This window comes from Pteropus vampyrus, unplaced genomic scaffold (assembly GCF_000151845.1).
Source record: "Pteropus vampyrus isolate Shadow unplaced genomic scaffold, Pvam_2.0 Scaffold61, whole genome shotgun sequence".
Taxonomy (NCBI): Eukaryota; Metazoa; Chordata; class Mammalia; order Chiroptera; family Pteropodidae; genus Pteropus; species Pteropus vampyrus.
The window spans coordinates 1,689,749-1,708,695 of NW_011888842.1; the positions used below are offsets into that span (position 1 = coordinate 1,689,749).

Genomic DNA, 18,947 nt, shown 5'->3' on the forward strand with positions numbered 1-18,947 from the left:
CAGAATTCTAAACATGGCCAGTATTAGCTGTTATAATACATGGTGAGTGGCAAAGCATCGTTTGTCATGTTGAGTCTTTGAAATGTCTAGACATGCATGAAAAACTAAAAGGCACAATTGTTCTTTTTTATGGTTGTCAAGTGGAATAAACTATTCAGGATTAAATTTGACAATTTACAGGTCAGTTCCAACCATTTGGGGCTTCTTTAGGGCTATAGCCAAGAGATTTCAGAGGGTACAAGGTGATTTATTGGGTCTTAAGCAATTATTATTCAGAGAAGTAAGATGATGTGCCTTTGACCTATTGTTCCAGAAATTGCTCATATATCTATCCATGCTTCTGTTCATCCGTTCAAAAGGCACTGGAATTTCGTGAATGCCACAGAGGAGAATAAGGCTTTACTTCTGTTTCCAAAAAGCTCACAGTCCAGTGACAAATAAGCAAATAGGGCCTTACACACACGCACAGAAAGTGGAGCAAAGGAAAGATGGTGGTAGGGATGAGATGTTTTGGCATCGGAGAAAAGGATCTCAAATAGGATTAGGGTGCTTGGGGATAATTTCTCATAAACATCAATGACTGCTCATCCTTGAAGAAAAATATGTTGGAGCTATACAGACAGAGAAGGTGAGAAGAAATTTTCCAAGAAAAGGAAACCACATGAGCCTGTGCCTAGGCCCAGAGGAGCAGAAGAGTGAGACTCAGAGAACTACAGGAAGTTGTCACAGAGGGAGACCAGACTGCCTGCTGGGTCAGGTGCTGAGAATGGGCATAGAAGGGGAAAGAATAGTCAACAATGAAGCCCAAAGTATTTAAAGGCAAGGTCATGAGAGGCCTGAGACCACTAAAGTGAACTTGAATTTGAGGAACCATGACCATATTTAAATTGAAAGTATCTGGCTGACATTTTATAAGTTGCATTGGCCGCTTATGGAATACTTATTATTTTGCGACAACTTCTTACAATGATTATCTCAGTACAGTGAGACCTAGAATAAATTATCACAGGTTATAAAGCACGAGGAAGCCACTTAATTCTGTATATGCTGGCCCTAATGATGCAAGCAGCCCTTTCATAGACCATTTCTAGATCAAATAACTCCACATAAAATCTTGCAAATAATTATAAAAGGGAAAAAACAAAACCTTCAAAAAAGGTCTTAATTGTATTCCCATGCTATGTGTAAATTTCTATTATATATAAGTTACTCTGGAAACATGGCTATGGGCTGACACTGTTTCTCATTCTTGAAGGGAATTTGTCTGTTTTGAGTCCTCAACAGTGCCTGGCACAGAGAAGATGCTCAGTAAACGTGTGACGAGTTGATTTGTTAATGACCCAGACCAATCTGTAGAAGAGTATATTTGAACACTTAGTGAATCACTTGTGTTAAATATGAGGAATACCAGTATTAACAGCAAAAAAGGTCAAAAGCAGCAATACAGAAACAGCTTAAGAGTTATCATTAACTGGGAATCTACTCTAAGCTAAGGCATTGTGTCAGGCTCTACACGCATCATCTGACTTGGTCCTCACCATCCCCTCACTGCTCAGTATTACAGACGGGAACACTGAGGTCGACTGAGTTTACTTAACACTCTCCAGGTCACGCAGATGAGGACTAGAAAAGCAGGACATGGACCGAAGACTACTTGGCAGCAAAGTCTATGCCTTCTCTTTCCGATTGCTGTTTCCATATATCTCAAGATGTTTTTTATGAAAGAAGAAGCACATTTGTTCCCCTGCTGCAGAGGAGAGAAAGTAGACCAGATCTCCCAGGCTGGGAAGGAAGAGGGCTTTGGCAGGACTTTATGACCACCATGGCTCTCAGAGGACAGAACTGAATCTTCTACAAGGCTGTGGTCACCTCTCCCTGGAGATGAGACCTTGTGAAAAGTAGACAACCATATCTCAGAGTATCCATAGAATAATTTCTATTCTGGCTCGCAGAATAAAAAAATATATTTACTTCTATCTTTATGATCGTGAGATATTCTTGTGATAATAACAACAGATCCTGACATCTGGATAATATTTCCCATTGGACAAAACACTTGCACAGAGCGTCTTATTTGGTCCCAAGTGGCTTCCTTTGTGGGATAAAGTGGCTGCTGCTCAGAGAAGCAGCATGACTTGCCCAAGGGTATACAGAGTAAATGGAAGACTTAGAAGACAAATAATTCCAAGTCCAGTGCTCTTTTCTCTATGCATATTGTCTTCTGCAATGGAGCGAAATCCAGGTCTTTGGGCAAGTATCACATAGAGAGAGTGGTCCCTTCTCATAGTGAGCATGGGCCATATGCTGAAGCTATTTCTGAGACAGTTATCTCTTTCTATGTGGATTAATATCCCTGAAGCCTGGACTCTCTTCTGGGAACAAAGCATCCTCAGGGTCTCCCCTAATTATCTTCATCAGTGTAATTTGTTGCTTCCTGTCCAACTGCCCCATTTCCATAGGCACTTTATACATCCAAAGATGCCAGAGTAATGATTCTTATTCCAATTGTTTCATGTCTAGGTTATTCTTCCTGACATCTGAGTCCAGGACGCAAGTCTAAGTCCCCCACTTACGCAGCTCGGATGGCTAACCCTTTCTCAGCCAGGAGCATGCTGACTCTTGACAGTGGAAAGTTTGCCTGTGTGCTAAGTGTAAACAGATGTCTCCAGCTGCTGGATTGTGTGGCCATATGAAACCAATCACCCACTCTGCACAAACATGTAACATCAGGACAAAGTCTTAAGGTGCAACCAACTCATTCTGGTTCCCATAAAAAAGTGAGTTAGGAGGGGGCGGGAGTGTGAGGAGACTGGTCAGAGCAGTCCGTCTAAGGGCAAAATTTGTATGGTTCAGTAGGATAAGAATAGTGAAACTGGGCCAAAGGAAGTGCTTCCTAAAGTTATGATAGACAATAGGGCTGATCCTGTGATATCATTCAAGCACTTTCAACTCTGCACGCTGGAGGCACGAAAGTTTGAGGGTAGGGGTGACTTCTTCATGATCTCATAGCAATCTAGTGGCTCAGTCAGGGCTTGATCAAAAATCAAAATATTCAGCCCAGTACTCATTCCATATGTAAGGCTGCCTATGCCACTGGTTTTCTGGTGGGCTGCTTCATGTGGCGTTTTCATGTTTCTTTTGTTTTGAATCCTTGTGGCTTTGAGGGTGGCTTCTCTAAACTGAGTAAATTTCCCTAAAGAATATAATAATTAATGCCATTTAATGAAGGTAGACAATAGGTCGGGCAGGATGTTTTATGTATTATATTATACTTAAAATTCACTCAAACCATGAAGTAGGCCTTTTCCTCTTCTTTGTCAAAGGAGAGGAAATAGATACTTGGAAATAGAAAGAATGTTGCTTGCTCAAGGTTACAGAGCTTCTGGGTGGCACATCCTAGATTCACACCAAGATAGGCTACAAGGCTTTGTGTAAAGGAATCAATAAAGTCACATTGAAGCATTTGATTGATTAGCAATGGAAGATGGCTGGGTGATCAGCATTTATTCACTTAAAAAATTTTTTTTGGTCACCTAATTGCCTAGTAGCACATGTGGCTTCAACGATGTATGTGACACTATTCTATCCTTCTGGGAAAATGGTCTAGTGGTGAAGTCTGAAATACAAACAAATTCTTCCTTTGTGTTGAAGCGATTGCTAAAGAGATAACTGATCAAGTGCAATTGGAATAGAGTAGAAGGGACCCATACACTTGCTCAATGGATAAGAGATGGTTTGTCAGAAAAAGTGACACATTGTTGTCAAATAAGCGAAGACAACATTCAAAGCAGAAGTTGACAATATGTATAGAGAGATGGAAATGACACCTTGTGAATACTTAAGGAAATAAAAATCATTAGATAATGCTGGTTTGTTAAAACAAATGGGAAGCTTAAAATAAGATATCAAATCATAGGTTATAAGGACCTTTAACATTTTGCTAAGGGGTTTAGAATTTTTCTCTGAGGTCAATGGAAACCATGGATAAGTTTTAAGCAAAGAGTAACATGATCGACATACTGTTTAGAATTAGGTTTGATTGCTAGTAACGGAAAACTCGAAATTAATACTGTTTTGAAAAGAAAAGAAATTTTGTTTTTCATATAAAAGTCTGGAGTTATGTAGTCTACGACTGCTGTAGTGGCTCTTCTCAGGAATTTAAGATCTTTCCAACCATCCCTATATGTGGCCTTTAAATTCATATGCCAAATTCATAGTCCAGGCCACAAGTTGAGAGCAGTGATAAAAATAAGAGACCAATGGGAAGTGTCTCTGTCTGCACAGGCTGCTGTAACAAAATACCAGAGATTAGGTACTTTCTAAACAACAAACATCTATTCCTCACAGTTCTGGAGGCTGGAAGTCTGAGATCAGGGTGCCAGCATGGTGGGGTTCTGGTGAGATCCTTCTTCTGGGTCGCAGACTGCCACCCTCTTGCTGCGTCCTCACATGGTGGAAGGGCTCGGGAGCTCTGTGGGGTCTCTTTTATAAGAACACTGATACCACTCATGAGAGCTCCACCCTCGTGACCTAATCACCTCCTCAAGGCCCCGCCTCCTAATACCATTGCACTGGGCATTGAGATCTCAGCATATGAATTTTGGGTGGACGCACACATTCACAACATAGCAGGAAGGCTTCTGCTCTCTCTTAAAGAAGAATCTCAGAAGTCTGCATAAGAGACTTCTGATTTTATCCCATTCATCAGAAATTAGTCACACATTCATATCCAGCTACTAAAAAATTTCATCTTTACATGAACAGCCATGGGCCCACATGAAAATCAGATTTTATGTGTCTCTACTAGAACTGGAGAATGGATATTTAGGAAAGTTAGCAATCTATGCCACAAGTAGATCTGAAATTTACAGATCACTTGAATATCCTTGTAGTAAATGGACAAGGAGATAGGGAGATAATTGAAGATGTGGGATTAAGGCTGCTGGCATCCATGGGTTTGGGAGATGCTCTCCTCACTCCCCTCCCCATCACTTAGGCTTTGTCCAGTTAAGAAAATTACTCTTACCTTTACTTCTCCACTACTGAGTCAGAGGTGGATATAAGTATCCTTCAGCAAATGCGTCATACTCAAGGTTGGGCAAACATGTCTGGAGAACGGACCACAATATGAACCTGGCCTGGACTGCATCCTTCACTGGCTTAAAACTCTGCTCATTGTACTTCTGACCTAAAGAGACGGATCAGATTTCTTATCCTGGTCATTTATAGAGCCAGGATAGAAGAGGAAGTTTCCATACATGTCATTCATGTTAGCAGAGTTAACATGTTTTGTCTTATAGATATTCACAGAGTATTGGTTAACACCACGTGCTTTAGCACCAAAAAAAATATGATTTCAAAACTCAGTTATGGTTCTCATCTCAGGCGGTCTGATGTCAGTCTGCCGTATTGCTTCCTCTCTGGCTCTTTGCTTACTTCTGTCCCTTTCCTAAACTCGCTGTCTTCAAGTAAGATGAGGGCAGTGGCCACAGCAGCCCTGATGAGTGTCCCTAGGAGGTGGTGGCAGAAGAATAGACTTAAAGACACAAGAATTTGGTCTTGGGCCCTGACTTCGCTCACCTGGCTGTCTATCTTTGTGCAGCCCCTTTAAGAATCAGCTTCTGTCCCAGCAAGTGGGCCTAGAGTCTCATGGAAGCAATAGCCCAATGTATGTCCAGTGTTGGCTCACACCGTCTTTGCCATCCCCAAGCCACCTTCCCTCATCTTGTCTCTCACTTTTTCTGCTGATGTCCTTATGCCTGCTCTCTTCCAGAGTCCTGTCCTCTCCAGTTTACTCACCACACACCACGCTATGTGCATTTATATCGTTGATCTTGTGATGATTTTTCCATATATATTTTAAATCTCTCCAAGCTTTTTCATGAGGCCTGCCAGTTAATTCTGACAAACCTACCAGAAAACTCATTGTCTTTGCAGCTTAGGTGGCAAAGCAATCTAACTTAAATACTATTTATTGTCTCATGGATCTCCTTTACCGCCGGCACACTTAGGGCCAAGTGACTGGCAGGGTGAGGGAAGCTTCTCACCCCTGTTTTCTGTTGGGAGCCTTGGACATGAAGATACTGGACTCCTGGGGGAAGAAAACTCTGTTTTCTTCAAAAATATAAAGCAGGAGTCTGAAATGAGAAGCCCTGCTGATTCCTGGTCTAAAGTGGAATCATTCTTCTGCTCGTGGTTCTGGGGCTTTTTGCTTACAAAGTACAGGTCTCATGACCCATTTGAGAACATCACTGAGGATCCACAAGAAAGGACCAAATGAGTTTTAAAAAGCACCCCAGGATTCCTCTCCACTCTACCCCTACCCGATATAACAAAATAGACTCAAAGTAGCATTTGCTGAAGATAGCACCGTTTGCATAAAATTTCCATTGATACATCTGGTTTTCCTTTTGAAAAAGGCCTTCAAACCTCATAAAACCAAAGTCTTTTGAATCAAACCACAAATTCCTTATAGCTAACCTCAGCGAAACTCCCCACACACTCTGTGTATTTAGTCCCTCTAACTCCCATTCCTCTTTTCTCTCTGTCTTCATTAAGCTAGCTGGAGCCCAGCTCACAAAGATAAATCAAGTTGTTTTTTTTTTTTTAATGTTCACTTTATATTAATAAGAATTACGAGTCATTTTTCTGTCTTAGCCCTTTGATTTAGAATAACTATCACTTATTGAGCTCCAACAGTATGCCAAGTGCTTTACGTAGTATCCCATTTAATCCGACAACAATCTTGCAAGGCAGGTGGTATTTTTCAGTCTTTTTAGTGAGGAAAGAGAAACAAAGAGAAGTCAAATAATATGTTCATTGTCTTGCTCTGCTGAGCGGTGGGTTTAGTAACTCAAATCTAGTTCGACAACTCCCGCGCTCTCATTTCTCATGTCTTGTCTCTCTATGTAATAGATTCCTAAGACTTTGTTTTCAAATATAATTTGATATTTAAAATAACTCCTCATGTGCCTCTGGCAATCATTATTCCACTTATTGACTTCGTGGTGACAACGATTATTGTGATTACTAATAATAGCAGCTACTATTCTCTGAGTGTCATATTAATCACTTAACATCCCATAACTTCTTAAAACAATTTCTTGAGGCAAATATTATCATCACCATCTCATGGATTTGTAAACTGAAATGCAAAGAGGTTTGTTAATCTGTCCAAGGTCACTTGGCAATTAACTCATCAGAATGGCAGATTTAAGGAAAAGCAAGCCTATGTATATGCCAGAGGCTTTGAAACATTTTATGCAGTTAACTCATTCAGTCTTAACAATCTCGAAAGGGAAATAGCATTGCCATCTGCATTACACAAGTGAAGAAACAGAGGCACAGAGACATTTAGTGATTACTCAAGGCCACATTAGTAGTCAGTGGGGTCAAGGGCCAGAATGCAAATCAGTACAGCCCTGGGTCCTGTACAACTCATAGCTTGTAACCACACCTGCATGCTGCCTGCCTGACTGACTTCAGAACCTTTTTGCTCTGAACAGATGTTTATGGGAGTGAATTTAAAACTGTATTACTCATCCAGTTCTTTTAGTTTCTGGTGACCCTATTGTGTCAAAAAGACAGGGCTTGATGCATGCCATGTCAGTGGTGATTCTAGTTACTGAGATTGATCTGTACTGATGTCTGGGAGTTTGGACCAAATGTTAATGACCTACGAAGGTGACCTGCAAAAAATACACAGCTCTGTCAGGAAGATGGAGCTCTGCTAGGCAGGAAGGATCATCACAGACTGTGGCAGAGTTTTCCCCCACTGGGCTCTTTTATGAGCAGTGTTCATGGGCTCAGAGCTTATCTAGAGACTGAAACAAAATCACGATGGAATCTTCCGAAATATTGGAAAGAAGAAAAAGTCAGTGTGGGTGTGAATGGGGATATGGAGGAGGTTCAACTGGAAGATGGAACCTTGAATAGAACAAAGGGAGAATAGGTCGGCCAGTTTCCTTTTCAGGAATGAAGGACCAGGAATGGTAGAGAAAAACAGAGGGACTTTTTCTTTAACTGTAGACATAGAACTAGAGAAATCAATGTCCAGAAGAATCTCTGATGGCACATTGGGCTCTAGGTGGGTATCACCCTGTGCTTGATTCTTAAATTTTCTCCTACAATATCTCTGTGGCTATAGGGACATACATACAGCAAAGCCAAAAGTGGACTCCTGCACATTGGAAATTTCATTGAAGCCACACGGTTTTTGAATCAAATACCTGCCAGATTCGAATTCACATTTATGTTTGTTTTAATACGAAATGCTGGTTTAAATGCTGTTCGGTTAAATTTCTTAACTTACTTCAATTTTCAAGTAAAAGTGATGCCCGATGTTTATCATTAGATTTGAGTATTCCTGAGAACTGAGTTTTATATCGACATTCGAGAAGCATCTTCCTAGCTCAGATTTATGGGAAGGTACCCTCCAGCAATGCAGAGGCTAAGCGTAGAAAAGTTAGAAAGAAACTAATATTTATTTGTCACCTAAGTTGTATCAGGCACTGCGTGAAGTGTTATACATATACCATCTCATTTAGTAATCACAACACACATGCACAGCTGTTGTTATTAATCCCCATTTTACAGATGAAGAAACCAACCCAGAAGGTGAGCTAAACTGTACCAGATCACATGACTAGAACAGGCAGAAGCCAGAGGTTGAAACTAAGTCTGTTTGCCTTCAAAATATATAATTTTTCACCAAAACAGCAACAATGCCTCTCAGAGTAAACAGAGAATTGGCACTATTAATTTAAATCTATGAAGACAATTAGGTTAGGAGAGTCCCCCTTCACCAATGGTAAAACAAAAATGAAACGATATTCTAATTTGGGACATCAATTCTTTCAAGTCCCATGTTCTCATGCCCTCAGTTGATAGCTGACCTTCCAGGTAAGGAAGTAAGTTATTTATAAGGAAGACATTAATTTTAGTGAGCAAAGAGATCATATATCATGATTTGATATGCCATGCATTTTATTCATTACAAATATTTTATGGTAGGTTGAAAAAATGGCCCCAATTCTCTACTCATCCTGCATCCATTGTGATATGATGTTTGCAGCTCTTTTATCAAGAGATAGTTTATTTGTCCATGCTTCTATTCTGGGCTGCCCTCCTAACTTGATTCATCTAACAGAATGTGACAGAAGTTATAATGTGCCAGTTCTGAGTCTAAGCTGTAAGAAGCTTTGCGTGCTTCTGTCTCTCTCACTTACTCTTGCATCCCTGCCATGCCATGGGGACAAAATTGGGCCAGAGTGCAGGAGGAAGAGAGACACATGTGGACAGCCACACTCAGAAGCAGAGCTGCCTAACTAAACACAGCTAACCTCATTCTCATGGGGGAGCCCAGCAGAAACCAAAAGAGCCACCCAGCTATGCCTGCCTTAAATTGCTGACCCGAAGAATTGTGAGCTAAATAAATGGTTGTTGTTTTAAGCCACAGAGTTTTGGAACAGTTTGTTTTAAAGGAGCAGATAACTGGCATCCACTTAATGAAACACAACTGAGTGCCAACATTGTGGCATGGGATGGGGACAGAGAGGTGATTAACTTATGGTCCCTGTTCTGAGAGGCGTAGCCAGCAGATCAAATGAGAAGTCAGACAAGCAAACAAATAATCACAACCCAGCAAGTTCTATGACTAATCAGAGTAACCTGTGAAATCCTTTTAGTGGGAATAGTTCTATTTCCTCGGTTGAGAAGCCACCATCTAAGGAGCACACACTTCTCATAACCGTGTCATCCAAACCTCAGGCTGCATCAGCGGTCACTCGACAAGGAGCTCTGAGGATTACCCAATGCTATTTATATCTATTATAGGATCCCCAATTAAGCAACCTCAAATGGGAGCCAGGAATCTGGGGCCAGGACTTTTTTTGAAGGACTGTTTTAAAGGGATATTATCTTCTGTTTAAATATGGAATTGCTGGATATTTGGGAGGTACCAAGCAAAAATTTTAGTCCCTTGGACTTTCAATGATTGAAAATTTTCATAGAGCTATAGACGCCAGAAATCATGGACTTGTTGACTACCTCTGACTTTTCAGAGAGTTAACTAAGGCAGTGGCAGATAGATTAGTAAAGGGAAGATAAACCTGGGTTTGAATTCCAACTGAGGCATTCACTAGCTATCTGATCTTAAGCAGGTTCCAGAATCTGCATGAACTTCACTTTGCCCTAAGGTAGAGATAAAGATAACTACCTTATAAGATTATGATGACAACTAAATGTGCCTAGAACATAGCCGATGTTAATTCATTTTCCCATTTCTTTCATTCTTAACTCTCATTTGCTTTTCCCCCTCATTTTCTACTTTTTTCCACAGACCCAACCAGAGCCCCAATCTATGAAGCTTCATGAAACTGGGCCCTGATTCTTAGCAATATGAATGAGTTTGAAGGTTTCCCCAATGATATTTGTAAAAGCGCCTTTTGAAAGTGGCTTTCAATGATGGTTTCAGTAATAAAGTATATTCACGATTACGAAGCACCAAGACAAAAGGCCGAGTGAGACAAGTCTGTTTCAAGCAAACTCTGCATCGAATGCAAATGCACATATCAGCAGCCAGCCTGTCACTTTAGTCCACAGAAAGAATGGTGGTTTTGTGACATCCTTGGCACCAAAATGGAATATGTCTGAACTGGCTGGAGCGTTAAACATGACCAAAGACATAGCTAGATGGATCGTCCTAGAATTTTTTCTTCAAATGCAGCACATTCAATATTCTTACGCAAACCAGAGGGGAAGTGGGAGAATTCTTTCCTCTTCCTTTTCTTTGCATTTAACCTCAATCACATTACTCTTGGTTTCATTTTCCTTCTATAGAAGGAAAGACTAATAGAAAGCACATGTGAGAATTAAATAAAAGCAGAGCAGAGTAAAGGCTGAATCTGAAATATATAAATATAGATATAGGTATTTCGGGACCTGTTTACAGAGAAGGTGAATTGACAACATCTTGGATATACAGTTTTGTCACCTGTATGATGGGAAGAATTGCTCCCTTGGTTAGCACAGGGTTTCAGGGATGCTCCAAGATAATTGATGTGAAAAATAGTTGCCTCTCGATTAAAAGACTTTCTAGTCTCAAGACCTTTGCACTTACTGTCTCTCTGCCTGGAGATAGCTTCCTTTCCTTTAGAGATGTTTGTTGGTGCATCCTTCAATTTATTCTGGCCTCCACTCACTCAAAGGTTGCCTTCTTAGAGGAACTTTTCTCAATTTTCTTATCCAAAACAGCCATCCTATCATTCCCAATATCTTTATCTTGGTTAATTTTTTTTTTTTTTTTACTTTAAAGCATTTATCTGACATTGTATCATATATTTACATGTTAATTTGTGAATTGGCCATCTTTTGCAATAGAATACCAGCTTCATGAAGACAGAGGTTTTTATCTGTTTTCTTCACCTCTGTATCCCCAGTACCTAGAATAGTATCTGTCACATGGTAAGCACTCAAAACAAACATTTGTAAAATGAACAAGTTAGTGACAGCCAAGATTTGGAAGGAACCTAAATGGCCATCAACAGATGATTAGATAAAGAAGTTCATACATTCAATGGAATATTACTCGGTCATAAAAAAAAAATGAAATCCTACCATTTGCAATGACATGGATAGACCAGGAGGTTATTATGTTGAGTGAAATAAGTCAGACAGAGAAAGATAAATATCATATAATTTCACTCAGATGTGGAATCTAAGAAACAAAAGCAACGAACTAAATGAAAACAGACTCACAGATACAGAGGACTCTCTGGTGACTGCCAGAGGGGAGGCAGGTTGGGAGGCTGGGAGTAAAAGGTGAAGGGTGGAAAAAGTACAAATTAGTAGTTAAAAAATAGTCCTGGAGATGTAGAGCACAGTATAGGGAATATAGTCGATAGTATTGTAATGGCTGTGTGCAGTGCCAGATGGGTGCTAGAGTAATCGGGGGGATCATTTCACGAACTATATAAATGTCTAACCAATGTTCTGTATATCTGAAACTAATAAAAAAATAAGTTAATGAATGTGCAAGATTAATTTTACACTGAAAATTACAGGCTTAAGGAGGGCATTCTCTAACTGTTGGCAGAATTTATGAGTGTTCGTACTCTCGTGTGATTAGAATTGGGGAGTCGCGACTCCCCAGCAAGCCAGTGTCTCCCTCACTTAGCACCTCTGCAGATTGCGTAAGGAATGTCCAGACGCTTTCTCCTTCCAGCATGATGTAATGTGGAATGAGAAGACCTGCAGAACATGCTGCTCATAGACGAGACAGATGATCTCATCCCCTTCCTGGGCATTCCTAGGCTTTGCTGTTGAAAAAATAAATTAAAAAAATAAAAAAATAAAACCTATCGTGTTCAGTTCACAGGTGGTTGTTTCAACCCTCAGTCATTTGTTGGCAAAATACTGAAACTCATCTCTTAAATCCCTGGTGGCTGAGGGGAGGAAAGTTATGTTGGATATCGTCTGGTCTATCTCTTCAGCCAAGTGAAACAGATTTATCCTGAGAAACTGTAACATACAGGGGGAGAAATACATTTTAGCATCAGCCGCAGGAGACAGGCTGTGAGCAACTAACTGGGGGTGATGGGAGAACTCAAAAAACAAAGTAGGCGAAGTGTTTCATTGACACCAGAAGGCTGAAGTTATTCTTGGGATAGTTTCAAAGGTTTAGGGCCTGAAGAAAGAATGTACCCCATTTCTCTTACATGGCTCATTTTCATTTAAAAATTCTTTTGGTTTTGACATTTGCGCGTATATTAAAATGACCATAATTCTGATTTATGGATATTAATTGCTCTACAGTTTACGATACCTCCTAACATAAGGATCTTCACAAAAGCCCCGAAAGTGAGGGAAACAGAACTATCCCCATTTATAGCTGATGAGGGTGAGGATCCAGGGACAGCAAGTGGTGTTGGCCACAGTGCAGACACCTCCTTTATTCAGGCCACCATTCTTACTCCCTAAATTTTTATAACAGCCTCATAGTTGATGAACTATCTTCTGCTCTTGCTTCTCTCATTCATTTTCTTCAAGAGAAACCAGAGCAATTGTCCTATTATATATTTATTTACCATACTCAAATCACTCAGGCCTTCCTGACACATAGATAAATGCTTAACAGAATTCTAGACATGACTAACAGGTTCTGCTTGATCGATCTATTGGCTTTTTCTCCAAACTTATTTCTGTCTTTTTATTTTTCATTTGTTTATTCTATTCAAAGAGGAAAGAAATATTTCTTGAGAATAAAATCCACAGAGAAGAAAGTAGAGCTTGGGTCATAGGGGAGGTGGAATTCTGGTGACATTGTTTGAGTTGCTGAGTCCAGCTGTGCCCTAAATGCTGCGTGAATTATTAAGCCAATACATCCCCTCTTCTATTTTTTAAAAATTAAGGTCAAGTTGATTTGAGTTTACTATCATTTGCAATAAGATATTCCTGGATTTTTAGAAACTCAGAGTCAGGTGGGGAAAATTTGACACATGAACAGGTAAACACTCTAAAAAGAGATGGTTGGTATGAAATGGGTAAACATCAGGCACCTTTAATTAGCCTTGGAGAAGAAAAAGGGTCATGCAAGACTTCTCTGCAGGAGACAACGTCTGGTTTGAATCTTGAAGCGTGGAGCAGTTGACAGGATGTGCCTACCAACCACAGCATGGTAGAGAGGCATTCCAGAGACTGGGGAAAGCATGAGTCAAGGCATGGAATGAAACAGTTGATCAGGTTTGAGGAATTACAAGTAGTTCGGTATAACTTTGAGGGTGCACGAAGGGTGGAGTCAAGGAAAGAGAAGCTAGAGAGGGAGGCAGAGACCAGATCAGGAAGTGACTAGAAGTTTATTCTAACAAAAGAAACATTATCCTGGAAGTTCTGAGAGGACATTGAGAAATGATTACTCTACTTTAAAAATGAGCATTCTGATCCCCACCTACCCTAAAAGATCATGATGGTCTCTCAATAAAATGGCTGTGAAAATGATTTGAACCAGGTACAAATGAACTAATTATGCAATGGAAGAAAGAAAACTGGAATTTATTGGGCATCTCCTCGGTGGCAGGCTCTGGACAAGAGAGAGATGTAGGACAGGTAGAGAAGCTGAGGAGATGCATACGAGGGTTTGGTGGTCCCCTGAGTTTTTTGTTCCTGGCAGCAAGGACAGTAGTGGGCGTTTCTGTGGGAACCGGGAGTTATCCCTGAAGGGAGAAGTGGAAATACCGCTTGTGAACTTAGCCTATTTCACAACTGCCCAGAGCAGGGTTTGCTCCCTGCCCCTCTGTCCTGCCCTCTCACATTCCAGCAACATGATCTAAAAATGGCTATTCTGGTGCTTAAGTCCAAACAACTTCAGCAGTCAGAGCTTTGTTCTCAGAAACTCTCCCCCAAACCTCTCTTTCTGTCTTACTTCCTGTGCGTGTTACCTCTCCCCCACCAAACCCTGCTCATTACAGTCGAGCAAAGCCAAGAAAATGCCACAGCTATGGGCTTTCACATAGGCAAAGCCAGATCCAGGGTGGGGAGATGATTGGATTCTTGGGGGCTGTGTGGGCTGGAAAGCAGGGTTGTAATTGACAATGCACCGGAACAAGGGTTTGTTCTCTTGGGGTGACCTGTCCGTGAGACCAGGGACTCTCAAGCTACAATTTTGGCATCATTCTTCTGGGACCATTTACTATAGCCACTAAGTGTTGGACTGGCTCTGAGCTGATTTGCTTCTGCTATTTAGTGAGCTGGGATGGTGAATCTGAGCTCTGAGACATTGCAATACGGGTCTTTCCAAATAAAACAAGATAGGATTGTCGCAAGAAATGAAACAACATGCCTCTTCAATTTAGCGAATGACCTGGTTATACAGTTGACCCTTGAACAATGCAGGGGTTAGGGCTCTGACACTACGCTCCGCAGAAGTAAAACATCTGGTGAAAACTTTTGACTCCCCCAAAACTTAACTGTAGTCGTTCCTCCATATCTGCAGGGATTGGTTCCAGGCGTCCCTGCCGGATACCAAAATCTGAAGATGCTCAAGTCCCTTATACAGAACAACGCATATAGTTAGCCCTCCACATCTGCGGACTCTCAATTGCCAATGAAAAATATTGTTGGTTGAATCTGAAAACACGAAACCCAGGGATACAGATGGCCAACTGTATATTTATTGAAAAAAACTCTATGTGGACGTGGATCCACGTAGCTAAAACCCCTTGTTGTTCAAGGACCAACTGTAGTCAGAATTGTACATCACTCCCTCCATTTCTTAAGTGTGTTAAAGAATATGCCATGTGTTCATTATTCATTTAATTCATTTTTTACTCAATGATTATTGAGAACCTGCTCTCTGTCAGGTACTATGCTAAGATATGGGTAAGATAAATAAGATACCACCCTGCCTTCCACAAATGGCATCGAGCAGTGGCATTAACTTCCAGCTAGAGGCTAAAGGATTTCCCTTCCTTTCCTACTTTTGCACAAGACTGCATATGCCAACATATAAGGAAATGGCTTTTTGTCTACCAAGGGGACACCTTTTTCAAGTTCTGACAAGTCTTGTTTTATTTTTAATGGCAAAAATATTATTTGGGAAAATCCATTAATCCATTAAAATCAATGCAAACTTTGAATATGTAGAAAGGTCACCTGACCAAATGGTAAAGCAGGAGGCAAATATAGTTATTATATTTTGCATTTTTTCCTGAAGGACTGCATTGTGGTATTCAAGAATATACGTGTATCCATAATGAATTAAAAAAGAAAAAAGCGGTGTTCTATTGCTAGGTAAATCAATACTTCTGGTTTATGGATTAAAAAAGAACCAGAGCTCAAATGAATCAGATAAATACAAAGATGATGGGTTCTAGAAAGCTGTTAGATGACTTATGAAAGATGGATCTTAGTGTCAGGGATTTGAGTAAAAGAAGTTTATAAAAATTGAGAGTCGAAAGCAAAAGCAATGGTTAACCATCTTTAAAATTTTATGGCTATAATGGCAACTTAGTTGATAAACATTGTAGGTAGACATTATATTATTTCATCCACATATTGCTAATGTCTACATATATAACTTGGCCAAATAACTTGTATTTTTGAAACTTCTTGGAAAGATGAGGAACAAGCCCTACTGGATGCTGTCCCGTGCTTGGGCACCTGTGATAAGTGGCTGACAGAGGCATCGGTATCGATTTTCACAAAATACTTCCATCTCTGGGCCTCAGCCTCCTCGTCTGTGAAATGAAAGTGCCCTGCCTTCCTCCCTCATTTGGCACCAGGGCCCTCCTCAAGGCAGAAGGCTGTGGAAAGCCATACGTTTACACACTGGCTTTACTTTGTATTTCCCCCTGTTTTTTCCCAGCTTGTTGAGTTGGAAAGTCTTATTAAACAAACACATCTCCAAAATTTAACAATACCCCCTTCCCTAAGACTCCGAATGGGATAAGTGAATATTTCCTTTCTTCTATCTGTTATATAAATTTAGGTTTTATAAGGCATCTCAGGAGAAAGAAAATGATTGTCGACTTTCTGATAATCTTACCTCTTCCTTTGTGCCTTTCTTGCCCCCATCCAGATGGACCAGACCAGCAAGTGTTCTGTGAAGACCATAATGACATTTAAGGGAGAGGATGTGGGGGCCTTTATAGTCTTGAAGCAAATAAATTTTTTGCAAACTCACTTTTCTCTGAGTCCAGTTGATTTGACACATTAACTGTCCCCATGGGATGAATCATTGCATATGGTCCATAAAATCTCTTGAGATATTTCCTGTTGAATGGCCTTTGACACGTCTATGTTTATTTATTTTATCCCGGGAGCCTAAAAATATAGTTTAGCTATAGGTGGGCTCTTGCTAGCTATTGTCTTCATACAACTTGATTGGACACATGTCTAGAAAGGAGAGGAGGGAAATGATTTTATTTACTCTAATTAATGTAAAATCTTCAGAATAGAACTTTGGGCATTCTGGATTTAAGTATAGTGCATAGCTCCTGCTTTTCTCGAGAGGGAAAATAGTGTTTAATAGCTTTGCTTAAAGGTTTTTGCTTGTTCCAATCTTGTTGCTGTAGAGTCAAGCTAGCTCAATCTGTGTATATATAAAAGAATGAGAAACAGACTGGGAGAAAAATTGTGTCCTGGTCTCTACCCAAAACACCCTTTTATGCAAACGCCGAAAGCCTTTTTAAAGCTGCTTTGATTAACTGTCACATAGCTCCCCCCACACAGAGTAAGATGCTAGTTTGTGGCTTAGGATGACAGAAAGAGGAGCCGCGACTCTCACGGGACAGCTCGGCCACTCGAGTCTTCCAAACCCAAGAGACTTTGCATAAATCGGAGATGCCCTGGAAGGGAACCAGCAGCCTTTTGAGCTCTTTGCCCATCACTAATTCTGGCTCCAGGCTGACTCTGGCTCGGTGATGAAAGGGGCTAAAAGCAGTGAGTCTCGGCGAGCATTTTGGATGGGATCTATTCAGGCTGTACTTGCTTATCCAGCATTATGGGGTTTCCATGGCAATAGGCACATGTTTCAGTGTGTTACATGTGGAGAGGCTGTACCTTACATGTAATAAGTCTTCTCTTGTTAGGAAAATGTGATCTTGTGCCACTTCCTTCCTAGTTGTCTAAGTGTACTCTACAGTGCGTCAGTCTCCCCTTTGTGATATGCATGGAGAGAAATGCCCTAGGCCAGCGTCCAAGATCCTGAAACCACGGATCCCACTGGAGACACAGGAGAATGGAGTCTGCTCCAGAGACACTTGGCATGGTTGTGGCGGATCAGAAATTGAGGGCCCTTTCCTGCTCTCACTTGGCTCCTGGCCTTGGATGGGTATTGAGGGCCACGAGATGAAAAGATCATTTGCACATTGCCCATGGTGATTCTGTTCCAAGGAGTGCAGTTCGTGAGGCACTCTGGGACCAAGGAGAACTCCATGCATGAGCCTGGAATATTTGGCCTCTGTGATGTCTGTCTGTTGGTCATTTGGCAAACCTGAGAGCTGGTTTGCAAACAGTCCATGGGATCAGAGAATCATATGCAAAGGGAATCTAGATTAATATCATTATTGTAGGAGTAAATGTTTTCTCTCCTATTCTCCTGTTCCCAACCACCCAGTCCATAAAATGGAACCCTCTGTCATCTGAGAAGTTTCAGGGAGAAAGAATTGGTTCTTCTTTCTAGCCTCTTCACTTACTCATCCCCACCAGAAAAGGTGTCATTTGTCTGGTGGTGACAAGGGTCTGATTTCCATTCGTCCATATTTCTCTGTAGGATGGACCTGTATGTTAAAGATTGTGTGATATGTGAATGTCCTGGGTTCTCATGTGTCTTGGCACCTGTCTTCCATACTAGACTATAATTTTCACTTATTTATTCAGTTCAGAAATTTCATTTATGCATAGTTATATTTCGGGGTTTAAAAAATTGTAATTAGTAGCCCTTAAGACAGACCTGATCCATAGAAGCTTATTATTTTGTTTGTACAATGATTATGGAGTTTGATTTAGATATTAAACTTTAAGAATTGAGAAATTGTAAATAACATTCTGGATTTCCAAGTTAACTTACTGTAAGATCTGGCAGCCTGGGGTCTACGTGGCAATAATCAACAATAGATAGCTGACCTTGCTCCTCCAGATGGGGCTGTGTTCTCCGCTTTGTCAGAGTGCCTTCCATGTCCCCATTTCACACATTTAAAACATCTAACACTCTAGTGCAGAGGTTCCCCCACCCCCGCCACCCGGGTCACAGACCGGTATTGGTCTGTGGCCTGTTAGGAATGAGGTTGCACAAATACAGCTTCATCTGTATTTGCAGTCGCTCCCCAGCACTAGTATCACTGCCTTAGCTCCACCAGAGATCATCAGGCATTAGATTCTCATAGGAACACCGGTTCTGGTGCCAGAAAGGTTGGGGACCGCTGCTATAGAGAATCAGGCACACACCTCAC

General features: G+C 40.9%; 2 long non-coding RNA genes across 2 annotated transcripts in view; one reads left to right on the forward strand and one right to left on the reverse strand.

Annotated features, from left to right (window-relative positions):
- Window positions 1–10,486, forward strand: part of LOC111740300 — a 74,378-nt gene extending 63,892 nt beyond the window's left edge. Inside the window, exon 4 of the long non-coding RNA XR_002780576.1 lies at window positions 10,340–10,486. This is a non-coding gene — a long non-coding RNA (uncharacterized LOC111740300). The remainder of the gene's footprint in view (window positions 1–10,339) is intronic.
- The window catches only part of LOC111740299, a 69,118-nt gene extending 52,523 nt beyond the window's left edge, over window positions 1–16,595 (reverse strand). Inside the window, exon 1 of the long non-coding RNA XR_002780574.1 lies at window positions 16,541–16,595. This is a non-coding gene — a long non-coding RNA (uncharacterized LOC111740299). The remainder of the gene's footprint in view (window positions 1–16,540) is intronic.
- Window positions 16,596–18,947: the final 2,352 nt, after the last annotated feature.